The sequence below is a fragment of the Geotrypetes seraphini genome, chromosome 2 (assembly GCF_902459505.1).
Source record: "Geotrypetes seraphini chromosome 2, aGeoSer1.1, whole genome shotgun sequence".
In the NCBI taxonomy this organism is placed as follows: domain Eukaryota; kingdom Metazoa; phylum Chordata; class Amphibia; order Gymnophiona; family Dermophiidae; genus Geotrypetes; species Geotrypetes seraphini.
The window spans coordinates 318,768,113-318,785,579 of NC_047085.1; the positions used below are offsets into that span (position 1 = coordinate 318,768,113).

At 45.2% G+C, this 17,467-nt stretch overlaps 1 protein-coding gene across 2 annotated transcripts in view; it reads left to right on the plus strand.

The window, feature by feature from the left end:
• Window positions 1–17,467, plus strand: part of DYNC1LI1 (dynein cytoplasmic 1 light intermediate chain 1) — a 141,705-nt gene that overhangs the window by 81,787 nt on the left and 42,451 nt on the right. The window lies entirely within an intron of this gene.

Consider the following 17,467-nt stretch of genomic DNA (forward strand, 5'->3'; position numbering starts at 1 on the left):
CGCCATCATTCTTATTCGAGGCAGCGTCATGTTTCTTCAACTAGACACTGTCGATCCCATGCTACTGGAAGTAAAAGACCTTCCCTTTGTTCTTCCTGCTCCTCATCAGATAAGTACCGAAGGTGGTCGGTGTCAGGAGCTAAAAAGCTTGAAGAAGGAAGCCAAGCGACTAGAGGACAAGATACAGGAGCTAGAAGGACTTTACACCACAGAGGACCCAATCAGGACAGCTGAGGACTTCAGGAGTGAGAGACACATTGAGGAGGAAGTCAGGGAACTCGAACTTCATTGAGGAAGCATACAGGAGGAGGGTGCAAGAGAACGAACTTCAGATGGAAGATGAAGTTATACCAACATGGAAGGGAGAACAACAAGCGCAGCACACCGAGGACACTGACTTGAGACCAAAGCGAAATTTAAAGAAGGGAAAGTCAGCGATCCTAGTGGGAGACTCGATCCTGAGGCATGTGGACATCCACGTAGCCAGGAGGGAGAGAGGATTGACTGGTGATCTGCCTCCCAGGAGCAAGAACTAAGGACATCGTGGACAAAATTGGAAAGATCCTGGAAGGGGCAGAGACGGAAGATACCACAGTAATGATCCACATCGGGACGAATGATGTCAGCAGGAGAGACTACAGAAGAAGCTCACTGATAGAACAATTCAAGATTCTGGGAAGAAAGCTGAAGATGAGGACCCAGAAGATAGCGTTCTCGGAGATCCTACCGGTACCGAGGGCAGATGTGAAAAGGCAAGAGGAACTACAATCAATAAATGCATGGATGAGGAAATGGTGTGAGGAAGAAGGAATCCACTTCGTGAGGAACTGGACAACGTTCTGGGGCAAGAGCAAGCTCTACAGGAGAGATGGACTGCATCTGAGCTTGGCGGGAACTAGACTTCTAGCAAGCAACGTCAGGAGAGGACTAGAACAGGCTTTAAACTGAGAGGAAGGGGAAAGCCGACAGTCGACCAAGCGTCTGCGATTCGGAAGAAGGTATCCCGTGAAGATACTATGGGGAAACAAGGCTGGGAAATAACAACAAGGGACAAATTACAGGAGTCGACTAACCCAGAAGAGGAGATTAGAAAGATTGTAGCAAAAGAGAAGACACTAAAGACCGCAACACAGGGAAAGGAAATGAAGACTACAAAATACCAGGATCTAAATTGCATATATACTAATGCAAAGAGCCTAAGAAATAAAATGGAGGAATTAGAAGCCATGGCCAATGCAGAGGACATAGACATCATTGGAATCTCTGAAACATGGTGGAATGAGGAAAGCAAATGGGATACAGCACTACCGCAGAATAGGTCAGGACAGAAAGGAGGTGGAATAGCCCTATACATAAAAGAAAACATACAGTCAACAAGAATGGACACAGCAGAGATGACTAACAGGCTGAAATCACTATGGGTTAAAATACCAGGAAGGAAAGGGCCTGAAATAAAGATGGGCCTATACTATCGTCCACCCGGGCAAACCAGAGATATCGATGAAGAAATGGAAGCCGAGATGAAGCGCGAATGCAAAAGCGGTAACACGGTTATTATGGGAGACTTCAACTACCCCGGGATTGACTGGAGTCTTGGAAGCTCAAAATGCGCTAGGGAGACAGAATTCCTGGAGGCTATACAAGATTGCTTCATGGAGCAGCTTGTTAGAGAACCGACGAGAGGAAATGCCACTCTGGATTTAATCCTTAATGGGTTAAGGGGACCTGCAAAGGAAGTAGAAGTAGTGGGACCGTTGAGAAACAGCGATCATAGCATGATCAAGTTCAAGGTTGAGGTAGGACTACTGAAAGGAAAGAGAACCATAGCGACAACTTTTAACTTTAGGAAAGGAATGAGGGAAATGGTAAGGAAGAAACTTAAGAACACTTCCAAAAAATGGCAAACGGTAGAACATGCCTGGTCTTTTTTCAAGGACACGGTGAACGAGGTGCAAAATCTATATATCCCCAGATTCAGAAAGGGGTGCAAAAAGAGTCAAACAAAAGACCCGGCGTGGATAACAAAAATAGTGAAGGAAGCGATAGGCAATAAGAAAAATTCATTCAGGAACTGGAAAAAGGACAAAACTAAGGGGAAATGGGAAAAGCACAGGAAGTATCAAAAAGAATGTGTGGTTCGAAAAGCCAAAAGAGAGTATGAAAAGAGGCTAGCCAGGGAAGCACGAAATTTCAAGCCATTCTTTAGATATGTTAAAGGGAAGCAGCCGGCTAGGGAGGAGGTGGGACCGCTAGACGACGGAGAAAGGAAGGGAGTGGTGAAGGAGGAGAAAGAAGTTGCAGAAAGACTAAACACATTCTTTTCGTCTGTATTTACAAACGAAGACACAACCAACATACTGGAACCTGAGCAATTCTTCAATGGAGATCAAACACAAAAATTAACATCCATGGAAGTGAACCTTGAAGATGTGCGCAGGCAGATAGAAAAACTAAAAACTGACAAATCCCCGGGTCCAGATGGAATCCATCCAAGGGTTCTGAAGGAATTAAAGGAGGAGATAGTGGAACTACTGCGGCAAATTTGCAACCTATCCCTGAAAACAGACGTGATCCCAGAGGATTGGAAGATAGCCAATGTTACGCCCATTTTTAAAAAGGGATCAAGAGGTAACCTGGGAAACTACAGACCGGCGAGTCTGACCTTGGTTCCAGGGAAAATGGCGGAAGCACTGATAAAAACAAAGCATCGATGAACATTTTGAAAGACACAAACTTCTGATAACTAGCCAACATGGTTTCTGCAAGGGGAGATCGTGCCTAACTAACTTATTACACTTTTTTGAAGGAATTAACAAACGGATGGACAAAGGAGACCCCATAGACATCATTTACCTAGATTTCCAAAAAGCCTTCGACAAGGTGCCCCCTGAACGTCTACTCCGGAAACTGAAGAACCATGGGGTCGAAGGAGACATACATAGATGGGTCAGAAACTGGTTGGCGGGTAGGAAACAGAGGGTAGGGTTGAAGGGCCACTACTCGGACTGGAGGAGGGTCACGAGTGGTGTTCCGCAGGGCTCGGTACTCGGGCCGCTGCTATTTAATATGTTCATAAATGATCTAGAAACAGGGACGAAGTGTGAGATAATAAAATTTGCGGATGACACAAAATTATTCAGTGGAGCTCGGACCAAAGAGGACTGCGAAGAATTGCAAAGGGACTTGAACAAACTAGAAGAATGGGCGACAAGATGGCAGATGAAGTTCAACGTTGAGAAATGTAAAGTATTACATGTGGGTAGCAGAAACCCGAGGTACAACTATATGATGGGAGGGATGTTACTGAATGAGAGTACACAAGAAAGGGACCTGGGGGTAATGATGGACATGACAATGAAGCCGATGGCACAGTGCGCGGCGGCCGCTAAGAGAGTGAACAGAATGCTAGGTATAATCAAGAAGGGTATTACAACCAGAATGAAAGAAGTCATCCTGCCGTTGTATCGGGCGATGGTGCATCTGCATCTGGAGTACTGCGTCCAATATTGGTTGCCGTACCTTAAGAAGGATATGGCATTACTCGAGAGGGTTAAGAGGAGAGCGACACGTCTGATAAAAGGGATGGAAAACCTCTCATACGCTGAGAGATTGGAGAAGCTGGGTCTCTTTTCCCTGGAGAAGAGGAGACTTAGAGGGGATATGATAGAGATATACAAGATCATGAAGGGCATAGAGAGAGTAGAGAGGGACAGATTCTTCAAACTATCAAAAAATAAAAGAACAAGAGGGCACTCGGAAAAGTTGAAAGGGGACAGATTCAAAACAAATGCCAGGAAGTTCTTCTTTACCCAACGTGTGGTGGACGCGCTTCCAGAGGATGTAATAGGGCAGAGAACGGTACTGGGGTTTAAGAAAGGATTGGACAATTTCCTGCTGGAGAAAGGGATAGAGGGGTATAGATAGAGGATTACTTCACAGGTCCTGAACCTGTTGGGCCGCCGCATGAGCAGATTGCTGGGCACGATGGACCTCAGGTCTGACCCAGCAGAGGCATGCTTATGTTCTTATGAGCATTGTCTCACCAATCTCACCGTTCTCCTCCTCATACATCATCATTCAGAGAATCTTCTGAGGTTCGGGTGGTTGATTCTGACCTATCTCAACACCCTACTGATTCTGAGTGTGAAGCTACCTTGTCTACTCCTGAGTCTTATGGAATACCATCGGATCCTTCTCCTCCTCCAAGAAGGTCTCCTCAAGAAGGACTCTTTTACTAAGTATGTGTGGCATTTGGGACAGGTTTTACCAGTCAAACTAGAAGCAGATAATGAGCCAAGAGCAAAGCTTTTAGACGCCTTGGACTATGATGAGCCACTAAGGAACTTCTCAAGCTGCTTTTACATTATCTCCTAAAAGAAGCCTTGTTTCATAACTGGGAAACTCCTCTTATGATTATTGAAGTCCCCATGAAAATTGACTCTCTCTATAGAATCATATCTTTTCCAGGGTTTGACAAGCTGCAGCTTCAACACCAATCGATGCTGGTAGAGCCCACCCTCAAGAAGTCTTCTAGCACCAGGGTCTACGCTTTTGCACCACTAGATCATGAGGGTCGGACCATGGACAAATTTGGATGTCGGCTCTACCAAAATGCGATGTTGGCCATAATTTTTATATGTCATTCTATTTTAAACATCTGGTAAAAAAGTTGACTGAGTTCAAACAATACATTTCCACAGAATGTTTGGAGTAGTATCAGCAGACTATTCATAGTCTTTTTCAAACTATATGGCCCGGATGGATGTTTGTGGCAATGAGATGTTTAGCTTGGCTACTAGTCTCTGACATGGACATCAATTTACAAGACCAACTATCCAATATTCCGTGTCTGGGAGAGGAGCAAGCTCACTCAACATAAGCAAAACTGGAATTCATTGAATAGATCCAAAAGTAAATTCCAGTCATCTTAGTCGGCTCCAAAACCAGCTGCTTATGCTGATAAGAGGCAGTTTCTTGTTGGATGTTGATTGGGGTATCCCTATAGCGGTGTCTTGTAGAAGTAGGGAGATCCTGGATTTTCTACAAGGAGAACTGTTCCAGCAGTTGGTAATAGAACCCATGAGGGACGGGGTCATACTGGACTTGGTGCTTACAAACTGGGAAAGTGTTTCTGATATAGTGGGTGATCATCTGGCATCCAGTGATCACTGCATGGTATGATTTGATATTAAGATGGGTATAGAGAAGGCTCATTCAAAAGCAAAGGATCTAGACTTTTGAAATATTAACTTTGTTTGGATGGGGGTTTACGTCAAGAAATTATTGTCTGAATGGGAACGTCTGGAAGGAGTGGAAATGTGGTGGGCAAAACTGAAAGGAGCAATTGTAAGGGCGACAAAACCTTTTTGTGATGCAAGCTAGTGAGAGGAAAAGAAGGCTGCTCTGGTTCTCAAAAGTAGTAGCTGATAAGGTAAGGAATAAGAGGTTAGCTTTCATAAACTACAAAAGAATGCAGAAAGAGGAAGACAGGCCTCTCTTTTCTGGAAAAGTTAAGAAAGGCTGGTCGTGTAGTCAGGAAAGCAAAGATGCAAATGGAAGAAAAAAAATAGTTGACACGGTAAAACAAGAGACAAGACATTTTATAGATATTAGTGATAGGAAGAAGTGCAAAAGTGGCATTGTGAGACTCAAAGGTGAAGGGGATGAATATGTATAAGCTGATAAAGAAAAGGCCGAATTGCTTAACAAATATTTCTGTTCTGTGTTCACAGCCGAAGCGCCGGGAGCGAGACCGTAGAAGACAAACATGAATAGGGATGGAGGAGTAACCTGATCGATTTTCAGAGGGTTATTTGTGTTCATGAGGAGCTACCTAAAATAATGGTAAACAAAGTGACGAGGTCGGATGGTGTACCCTCCGAGGGTTCTGAAGGAACATAAGGAAGTTCTGGTAGCTCCACTGACTGACCTTTTCAACGAGTCTCTAGAGTCGTGAGTGGTACTGGAGAAGGGCAGATGTGGTCCCTCTCCATAAAAGTGGAAGTAAGGAAGAAGTAGGTTGAGTGGAAGGCGACAGAGGGTAGTGATCAGTGAAGATCGCTCTGAGGACAGGGTGTGCCTCAAGGTTCTGTTCTTTGGGCCTGTTCTTTTTAAGATTTTTATAAATGATATTGCTGAAGGGTTGTCGGGTAAGATTTGCCTCTTTGCGGATGATACAAAAATCTGCAATAGAGTAGATACACCGGATGGTGTGAATAACATGAAGAAAGACCTGGCAAAGCTTGAGAATGGTTTGAAATTTGGCAGCTAAAATGTAATGCTAAGAAACACAAGGTCATGCATTTGGGCTACAAATACCCAAGGGAACAGTACAATTTAGGGGGTGAAGAACTTATGTGCATGACAGAAGATTGGGTTTTGGGTGTGTTTGTATGTGATGATCTTAAGGTGGCCAAACAGGTTAAAAAGGTGATGGCAAAAGCTAGAAAGATGCTAGGGTACATAGGGAGAGGTATGGCCATTAGGAAAAGGAGGTATTGATGCCCCTATGTAAGACTTTGGTGAGACCTCATTTAGAATATTGTGTACAATTCTGGTGGCCGCACCTTCATAAAGATATAAAAAGAATGGAGTTGGTCCAGAGGAAGGCTTCTTCATCTTAAGGCGTATGGGGACAATGTCTCAATCTGTATACTTTGGAGGAAAGGCGAGAGAGGGGAGATATGATAGACGTTTAAATACTTACGTGATGTAAATGCACACGAGTCGAGTCTCTTTCATTTGAAAGGAAGCTCTGGAATGAGAGGGCATAGGATGAAATTAAGAGGTGATATGCTCTAAAGACATACTTTTTTACACAAAGGGTGGTAGATGCGTGGGACTGTATCCCGGTAGAGGTGGTAGAGTCAGAGACTGTGTCTGAATTCAGGAAAGCCTAGGAAAGGCATGTGGGATCTCTTAGAGAAAGGAAGAGATAATGGTTACTGTGGATGGGCAGGCTGGATGGGACAGTTGGCCATTTTTTGCCATCATGTTTCTATGGCATCAAGAATCATGCTGATTGTACTTATTAGATGACATTGTTTCCCTTAACTATACGAATTCATTGGTAGGGGGGTAATTTTATAATCACATATTGTACATGATATTTGACTATATGATAGGAATGGGTGGGAAGGATGGGTGATAAGAGCTTATTTGTATTATTGAGGATTATTAAGTGATATATTTATTGTTAATTTGTTTAGACATATTGTCACACTTATTGTAAGTCTGAAAATGAATAAAGAATTATTAAAAAAAAAAAAGAATCATGCCACTATATCTAGTACAAAAATCTAAACCACAAATTTCAAGTACTAGTATATAATCCCAATCCTGGACCTACTCTTGTATAAATGTGGGGTATATACTACCGATTGAACCAACCAGCAAACAATTTTTTAATTTTTAGATTTTTGTATGGACCTTCAGAATTCAACCAGGCACAGCATACTTCTGGTTGTTCACATCTCCATTGGTCCAACTTTTATTGAATTCTTATATATGTAAAATTTTTTATCGTGTCATTTTTCAATAAACTTCATTCTTAAAATAATCATTACTTAGCTTTAAAGTAATTCTTCAGGGCAATAGTTATCTTCCATTAAGCCACCTCTCCCGACATGCATGTTTCACTGGAAACTTTCTTCAGGGTCGAGGGAACTACAGTGGTACCTCGGTTTACAAGTGCACCGGTTTGCGAGTGTTTTGCAAGACGAGCAAAACATTTGCAAAATCGGTGCCTTGGAAACCAAGCATGGCTCGATTTACGAGCACCCCCCCCCCCTGCGATCCAGCACTCCCCCCCCCCCGCCACGATCCGCCCCCCCCCCCCGAAACGATTGGACACCCCCTGCCACGATCCGACCCTCCCGACACGATTGGGCACACCCCCCCCCTTGACACGATCCGACATCCCCCCCGACACAATTGGGCACCCCCCCTGCCGCTTCTTACCCTCATCTGGGCACTCTAGAAGATCGGACTCCTCGTCTGCTGAGCCTTGAGCATCTGAGCATGCTCAAGGCCTGCGAGTTCACGTTCAGAACGTGAACTCGCAGGCCTTGAGCATGCTCAGATGCCGGACGAGGGCCGGTCTTCAAGAGTGCCCAGATGAGGGTAAGAAGCGGCGGGGGGGGGGGGTCACCCAATCGTGGCGGGGGGGGGGGGTCGGATCGTGGCGGGGGGATGCCAGTTCGAGGCAGGGGGGGTGCCTGATCGCAGGGGGGGCCTTCGAGGGGAGCAATGCCGGTTCGAGGCAGGGGGGGGGGGAACGCATCAAAGCGAGTTTCCATTATTTCCTATGGGGAATCTCGCTTTGATAAACGAGCATTTTGGATTACGAGTATGCTCCTGGAACGGATTATACTCGTAATCCAAGGTACCACTGTAAAACATTTGAGGGAGCTGCCATCTATGGTAAATGTTTTAGTTGTTACTACTATTTTTTTGTTTGAGAGACATTTAAATACCTATGTGATGTAAATGTGCATGAGTCAAGTCTCTTTTCATTTGAAAGGATGCTCTGAAATGAGAGGGCATAGGATGAAGTTAAGAGGTGATCGGCTCAGGAGTAATCTAAGGAAATACTTTTTATTACAGAAAGGATGGTAGATGCGTGGAACAGTCTCATGGAAGAGGTGGTGGAGACAGAGACTATGTCTGAATTCAATAGGGCCTGAGATAGGCATGTGGGATCTCTCTGAGAGAGAAAGAGATAATGGTTATTGCGGATGGGCAGACTGGATGGGCCATTTTATCTGCCATCATATTTCTATGTTTTGGTACCACTCTTTAATCTTGTGCTGCAGCTGCTTTCCCCAAACAGCAGTGGCAAACTGAAACAAACCATGTCTGGGTCCTTCCCATACATATCTGCAGCTGCCAGCCCGCCCTCTCTGATGTTATGTCTTCCGGGGCAAAGCCGGCAGCTGTGGAAGCACCTGTTGTTGATTTATTTCAGTTTGTTGCTGCTGCTTTGGGAAAGCAACAATAGTGGTGGTGATGCTTGGGTCAAATGCTGGTGGATGTAGGGTTGGGGAGAGAGAGGGACAGGTGCTAGTGGATGTGAGTTAAGTGGGAGTGAGGGGGCAGGCACTGGTGGATGTGGGTTGGGTGGGAGAGAGGGGGCAGATACTGGTGGAAAAGGGGTGAGGAAAGAGGAAGTAGACACTGGTGGAAGTCAAGTGGGAGGACAGAGAGGGGGAAGAAGCTGGTGTAGATGGTTTGGGATTGTGGAGAGGGGATAGATTTTATATAGAAGTTGCAAGACAGATTCTAGTTGGAACAGGGGAGCAAAGGCAGATGGGAATGGGGTACAGAGAGGAGTGAGATGATGAAATGGGAAGTGAAAGGGGGAGAGGAGGCAAACACTGAATAGAAGAGGGTAGATGTTGGATGGAAGAGGGGTGAAAAATGATATTTGGGGGAGAGACAGTAGGGCGATAACTATGGAAGAAGAAAGAAAGGGCAGATATAGGGGGCAAACATAGTATAGAAGGGGGGAGAGAAAGAGGGCAGAGTTAGTGAAAGAAGTAAATTAGGGGAAAGAAGAAAGGGGAAGTAAAATAGGAGAGCCAGGGTAAGGGAAAGATATGGAAAACTGCCAGTAGACCTTAAAAAAAGAGGGAACTTGAAGACTAGATAGTAAGAATGAGTTAAATCTGGGCATAGAGGTAGTAAAATAAATTGAAGAAAGCCGAAAGGAAAAGGAGGAGAGAGAAAATCCTGGACCTCTTCTGCATCTTGCCTCTCCTACATTGAGATGTGCAAGGTCACCCTCTCCCAGGCACGATGCGGCACCGATAGTACTGGCAGAAAGGCTTGATGCGCTTTTCCAAGTGAGTGATATATTTAAGCTCCTTACTCCAACACTCACTCCCTCGGTACTGGTCTAGCCTGAGCCATAAGGCAGCCATGTCTTGTGGTACTGATACTGGCTCTCCAGAGCAACATCAATGTTCAATGCCTAAGCGTACACCAGATCATTGCAGGTCCAGCTCTCCATCGAGGCCCTGCTCCAGTTCAAGGCATCATCATTCTTCCTCCTCGCCTTGACGCTCCAAATCAAGTAAGCATTGTTCCTGTTCAGGAGCTTCCAAAAGAAAGCATCACTTTCCATGGTCTTCCAAACTTAAGTGTCACGTCAGGCATTGTCCTCGTCATCGGATCAACACCGGGCTCGACGTAAGCATCAATCTTCTCGACTCACTCCTTCACCAAATCACTTTATGACACTGATTTAGCCTGATTCAGCTAAAGACTTAAGAACATAAGAAGTTGCCTCCACTGGGTCAGACCAGAGGTCCATCGCGCCCAGCAGTCCGCACCCGCGGCGGCCCATCAGATCCATGACCTGTCCCGTGGTCCCTGAACTCATCCTATAACTTATCACTACTTCATAAGAACATAAGAAGTTGCCTCTCTGCTGGGTCTACAACAGAGGTTTATGATACAACCTCGGAAAAGTCTCCACCAAGGGCTAAATATCCTATTAAGAGACTTTCTTTTACCAAATTTATTCGACAATTGGGCAAAAAGCTACCAGTCAAGCTAGAAGCTGATTCTGCCTTCAGTTCTGAATACTTGGAGGCTTTAGATTATGATGAGCCTCCTAAAGATATTCTCAAACTACCGTTGCATGGTATACTCAGAGACTCTTCATAAAAACTGGGAAAAATCCCTAACCATTACAGTGGCTCCCAGAAAATTGGACTCTATATTTAAATAATGTCTTCTCTGGGTTTTGACAAACCACAGCTTCAGCACCAGTCTTTAGTGGTAGAGTTCACTTTGAAAAAATCTACTCCATCAAAAGTCTATGCCTCAGTGCCACCAGGGCATGAACGATGCACTATGGATAAATTTGGGTGTCACCTGTATAAAAATTCCATGCTAGCAAATAGAGTTCTAAATTATAATTTCTATATTTCCTGCTATATAAAGCATCTTGTAAAGAAATTGCCTTCTTTTGATAGATACATTCCTCCTCAACATTTGCAGGAATTTTATCATATCTCTTGCACTCTTACCATAGCTAGAAGATATATGGAAAGATCTGCTTATGTGTTTGAATTATCTTCCCAAGCATCAGCTATGTCAGTAGCAATGAGACATCTTGCATGGCTGTGAGTCTTGGATGTGGACATCAATCTTTAGGACAGATAGCAAACATTCCCAGCTTGGGAAATGAGCTGTTTGGTGTGACTGTTGAAAATGCCACACAAAAGCTTACTGATCTTGAGAAACATTGGGATGCTTTGGTTAAATCCAAGCCTAAGCCTTCAACTTCTTCTAAATCTTTTAAGCCTTCTTCTTGCATATCAAAGGCGTTTTTCTTCAAAACCTGCTGCTCCTCCAAGACCACAGCAGAAAAAGCAAAAACAGCGCCCTCAGAAATCTGTCAGCAGCTCCTCAAAAGCCTGCTCAGTCTTTTTGACAGGCTTCTAAAGAGCATAGTTGCTATTCCTTTTTCTCAGTCTCTTCATCAACCAATTGGAGGTTGGCTCCAGCTGTATGATCCTCATTGGGAACTGATAACTTCAGACCTCTGAGTGCTAAAAGTCATTCGAGAGGGATACTGTCTTCACTTCATGCCTCCAGATCATCCGCCAAGAGAGCTTTCTTTCAACCCTCAGCAGACACCCCTTCGTCAGGAGAAAGAATCACTTCTTCTTCTCAATGCTATAGAGGAGGTTCCATCTGTGCAGAGAAACTAGGGGTTTTACTCACGGTAATTTCTCATCCCAAAAAGGACCGGAGGTCGCAATCTTAGACCTCAGGGACCTCAACAGGTTTCTAGTGAAGGAAAAGTTTTGCATGTTGTCCTTGGCAACTTTATAGCTCATCTTAGGTCGCAATGACTGGCTATGATCCTCTTTCTTGCACAAAAGTTCTTCACCCCTAAACTGTACCGTTCCCTTGTGTTTTTGCAGCCCTAATGCATGAATTTGCATTTCTTAGCATTAAATCTTAGCTGTCAAATTTCAGACCATTCTTCATGCTTCACTAGGTCTTTCCTCATGTTGTTTACACTATCAGGGGTATCTACTAGAGAGCTGCACGGGAACGGGGACGACGGGAATCCCGCGGGACCTGCGGGCATCCCGCGGATTCCCCCTTCGGGTCACGGGGATCCCGTGGGGACGCCCCCTAGGGTCACGGGGATCCCGTGGGGACGCCTCCGAGGGTCGCGGGGTTCCTGCGGGGCTGGATGTACTAAGTCGTGCGGCTTTTCTCCCTACCTGCTCTACTTGCAGCACAGAGCCAAACGGAAGTCTTCCCGATGTCAGCGCTGACGTCGGGAAGACTTCCGTTCGGCTCTGTGCTGCAGGCAGGGTAGGTAAGGAGGAGTAGCCTCGCGGCTTGAGTGGCTACCAAGGGAGGGGGGCGGTCTGCCCCGCCCCGGGTGCAGCACAGCCGGCCAGGTCCCCTTACTTTTGTGGCGCTTCCCTGACCGACCGACAACAGCCCTGGTCCATCAAACCTCCCTGCCCTTAACCGCGAATCTAAATTACCTTCTTACAGCAGCTGTAAGAAGGAAATTTAGATTCGCGGTTAAGGGCAGGGAGGTTTGTCAGACCGGGGCTCTTGTCGGTCGGTCGGGGAAGCGCCACAAAAGTAAGGGGACCTGGCTGGCTGTGCTGCACCCGGGGCGGGAGAGAAGGAGGGGGGGAGAAGGACGCTGAAAGCACTGGGGAAGACAAAGGGGTGGAGAATAATGCTGAAAGGCCATGGGGAAGATGGTGGGGGAAGGACACTGAAAGCATTTGTGGAAGACAGAAGGGGAGAAGGACGCTGACAGGACATGGGAAAGACGGGGGGGGAGAAGGACGCTGAAAGCACATGGGGAAGACAAAGGGGTGGAGAAGGACGCTGAAAGCACATGGGGAAGACGGGGGGGTGGAGAAGGACGCTGAAAGGCCATGGGGAAGACAGAGGGGGTAGAAGGACACTGAAAGGACATGGGGAAGACGGAGGGGAGAAGGACGCTGAAAGGAAATGGGGAGAAGACGCTGGCAGGGAAGAAGACAGAGATGCCAGACTATGGGGGGAGCGGAGGGAAGAAGATGGGTGCCAGACCAATTTGGAAGGGGGGAGAAAGGGAGAGGCACAGTAACAGAGCAAATGAAAGACACAGAAGGAAGAGAGACAGTGGATGGAAGGAACTGAATGAGAACATGAGGAAAGCAGAAACCAGGCAACAAAGGTAGGAAAATAATTCTATTTCTTTTTTTTTTTGCTTCAGGATAAAGTAGTATATTAGTTGTGTTGATAAAAATTTATAAACAAAAGAGGCTCTGGTAGAAACCCGTTTACAAAGTATGTATTCTTCCCAATTAATATTTCCAAATTAATAAAGTCTTTTTGCTTATTTGTAAATGGGTTTCTACCACAGCCTTTAATTCAGTAGCATAATTAAATGAAATAACTATCTCTGAAGTTTATAGGGACGGAGGGGATTCCTCACGGGGACGGGCGGGGACGGAGGGGATTCCTCGCGGGGACGGGTGGGGATGGAGGGATTCCTCACAGGGACGGGTGGGGACGGGTGAGACTTTGGCGGGGACAGGTGGGGATGGGTGGGATTTCTGTCCCCGCGCAACTCTCTAGTATCTACTCTATTTCAGATTTTAGTATCATTTGCAAAGAGACAAATCGTACCTGACAGCCTTTCAGCATTATTGCTTAAAAAAATGTTAAAAAGAACAGGTCCAAAAAACAAACCTTGAGGTACACCACTGGTAACATCCCTTTCCTCCGAGTGATCTCCATTGATCACTACTGTCACCTTCCACTCAACCAGTTCCTGGCCCAGTAATTTATTAATCAGGTTCATCTCTGTTCCTTTCTCAATATGTATTTAATTTGTTATACTCTCATCTAAAATTTTAAGATCAAACTAATCTGTTAAACATTCTCTCATTTTGTCAACTCTGCTACAAATTCACTCAGTCTAGAGCAGGAATGTCAAATGTTGGTCCTTGGGCCGCAATCCTGTCAGGTTTTCAGGATTTCCCCAATGAATATGCATGAGATCTTTTATGCACTGCTTTCATTGTATACTGATAGATCTTATGCATATTCATTGGGGAAATCCTGAAAACCTGACTGGATTGCAGCCCTCGATGACCGACATTTGACACCCCTGGTCTAAAGCTTTCAGGGTTGTTAGTCCAACACTCTCTGGAATGCCTTACTTCTATATCTATCTAGAAAGATCCTATCCTAACTTCCAGGCTTCTCTTAAAACCTTTCTTTTTCAAGATGTCTTTGGCACTTATTCGCCAGCTACATTTTTTATTCCAGAATAATCCACAGACACGGATGAATATCCTGCAAACTCAGCACTTTTAACGTGCTCTATTCTTACTCTAAACTGTCCTACGTATATAATTTGATGACATTCTTTTTTCTTCTATTTTTCCTATTCTCGTTTTTCTTTTCTTTTAGTGACTTTATAATGTAAACCAATCTGAAAAATTTTATTCTGGGGTAGTGTATCAAATTTTAATAAACTTGAACTAATCCTAAGGTTTTGTCTAAAGTAGTAACAGTTTTCCCAGACCATATGGAGTTATAGTTGTGGTGCCACTGCTTGCTTCATCACTCTCAATTAAGAGTAAGTGGTGGGCTGGAACAATTTTTTGTGCCCTTCTATATTTGTACCCTGTGCAGCTGCTCTACTTACACAGCCCATGCTATGGCACTGACTTTTCCACATAATTAGGGAAATGGTGCATCTGATATTCTGTCCTCAGAAGAAACCAAGTTAGTTATCAGTTTTGCAGTTTTGTCCCCTTGGACCCTTGTCCCCTCAGCTTGAATATTGTAAAGTTAAACTTGGCTGCACTGAATCTGCCTTCATACCTCTAGACTCATCCAAATAATTGATGAGGGAAAATTATCACCTGATTTAGAGAGCTGTAATTACAGGTGAAAGAGTAGCACCTGAAATAGTTTGAGTACAACGTATCTTGTTCTGAGTGCTAGTCAAAAGGAAATAAAAGGAGATAACTTATTGGACTGAACTGAAGGCCAGATTCTCAAAACTTACTGTGCCTTTAATGATGGTCGCTAAACCAGTTCCAGCCGTTTTAGCATGGCAGCACTTTACCGGTTGATTATCAAAATGGCTCACTGTGGTCTTTTCCGAACTTCCTAGCAGACTCTGATTCTGCTATGCAAAACTCATCTCTTCAAAAAACACTTCCCATCATCATAACCTCACAATAGTATTAGAAAATACTCTCATGACCACCACCACCACCACCATAGCAATACTTCTGAATCCTGACTGTATTATTTCAATTCATCAAAACAACCTATCACTATCTACTATTTGCTTTCAATTTCTCCTGGAAATGTCCAGACTAACAATTGTAACTTGACACATTCTTGATTCTATGTACTGCAACGCTACTGGAAATGTCCAGCCTTCTAATTTGTAATCCGCTTAGAACCGCAAGGCACAAGCGGAATAGAAATCACTAATGTAATGTAATGTAATGTAAAATGAGCACTCTAGGCAATTTTCTAAAGTTTCCTGGAGATTCTCTAATCTCTTACTACATTTGTGGGCAAAATTTTCCAGCAGGATCTGAGTTGTCATAGCCTTACTTTATCCCAGGTCAAGCAAGCAGAATATTCTCAACATGTGGGTGATGTCATCCACGGAGCCCCGAAGCGGACAGACTCACAAGCAGACTTGCTTGAACAACTTTCAGAAAGTTCACGAGTGCTGCACTGCGCATGTGTGAGTGCTTTCCTGCCGAACATAGGTCGCACGTCTCCTTTGAGGTACCTCAGTTCTCGTTTTTCCGCAGAGCTAAGAAGCACCTGTTTTTCTCAGCTCTGCCCCAAATTTGAGTACTGCCTTCTCATACCGGGCTTTTCTTTCCTTTATTTCTTCTTTTTGTAAGTTGCTGTGCGGCGCGCCTCTGAAAAAAAAGAACTTTCCTTTATTTCATCGGTTCTCGTCCAGCGGAGCTTAGACTTAGGCCCTGCTGGCGGCCCTTGTTTGGCTGCAGCCATCATTTTTTCTGTGTCCCGGCTTCTTATGGGATTTAAAAGGTGTAACCAATGTAACCAGGCGATTTCACTCACCGATCCACACTGTTGGTGTATTAAGTGCTTGGGATCTGAACATTGCCCTGAGTCATGTCCACGCTGTGCTACCCTTCAAAAAAGAGCTCTCCGGAGATGTTGTGTTCAGATTCAGCAGCTCTTTGGTTCCATGGAGCTGTCTACGGAAAAGGCCTCGACCTCGATGGCAGCCTTGTTGGTCAAGTCCTTGACCTTGAGAAAGTCGCCCTCGTCGGTGAAGGCCTCATCTGCTGCGCCTCCTAAGGCCTCATCCTCAGGCAAGTCTGCTTCTCCCTCTGCAGGTACGCTAGCTAAGAAGCCTCCAGCTGAGTCTGAGGCAGTCCAGGGAACAAGTGCAGATGTGCCGGCCTCTACAAGACCACCTGCGAAGCGCGCCTCCAAAAACAGGGAATACTCATCTTTGAGGTCACTCTCTGTGGAGCGTACTGCTGCATCTTCTAGACCAGTCATTGGTCTCGGTGCCTGTCTTTGAGGACATGCTGCAAGCCATCTTGACCAGACAGCTCACTTCTGTGTTGGCTCAGCTTGCCCCTGCCTCGACCCTGCTTTCTGTGAGACAGTCTGAGCATTCTGTTGAGGCTCAAGGAACTAAACCTGTTAGGTCTCGACCTTTGTCCTTCAGTGACTCTTCGCCTCGTCCTTCCAAGTCCAGGTCTACAGCTGCTCAACCTGCTCGAGAAGTGGTGCACAAGCCTCGATCCATTCCTCTTCATTGAGGCAGCTGCTTCCAAAGAAGGATACGGAGTTTTCTATACCTCATTCTTCGAGGCACATCGAGACTCCCTCCAAAACCGGGCATAGGTCTCGAACCATGAAGCCTTTAACGCCTCGTTCTTCTCCACTTCGAGGCTCGTCCAGGTCCCAGACTCCTCTGTCGAAGTATGCTACGAGTGAGATCCCTCCTGCCATCCTTCAATTTAAAGGTGGGGGGGGGTTGTTGGGGGACTTCAGCAGAAGGAAGTGGGCATCCCTACTACTGAGGTGTGTGTGTATGGAGGGGGTTGGGCAGCGGCTACTGAGGAATTGGCATCCCTCCTGCTGATCTTGTACAGGGTATGGGGTGGGGGCAGGAAGGGGGGTACTTTCCTTCTTCTGCTCTCCCTGCCAGTCAGTCAGCTGAGCCAGCAGGACTTGGGGACACCTGTGGCTCAGTTGATCGAGGCAGGGAGAGCAGCTTTAAAAGAAACCATTATGGCCACTGCATCGACTCACCAGATTTTATCGATGAGGTTAGTCTCAAAATACAAACTGAATTAATATGAAGTTTTACTTTTGAGGATATGTGAGTAATTTCAGATTTATATTATGCAGTTATTCATTCTTGAATATTTTTTACCTTATGTCTTAAATGTATTCTTAT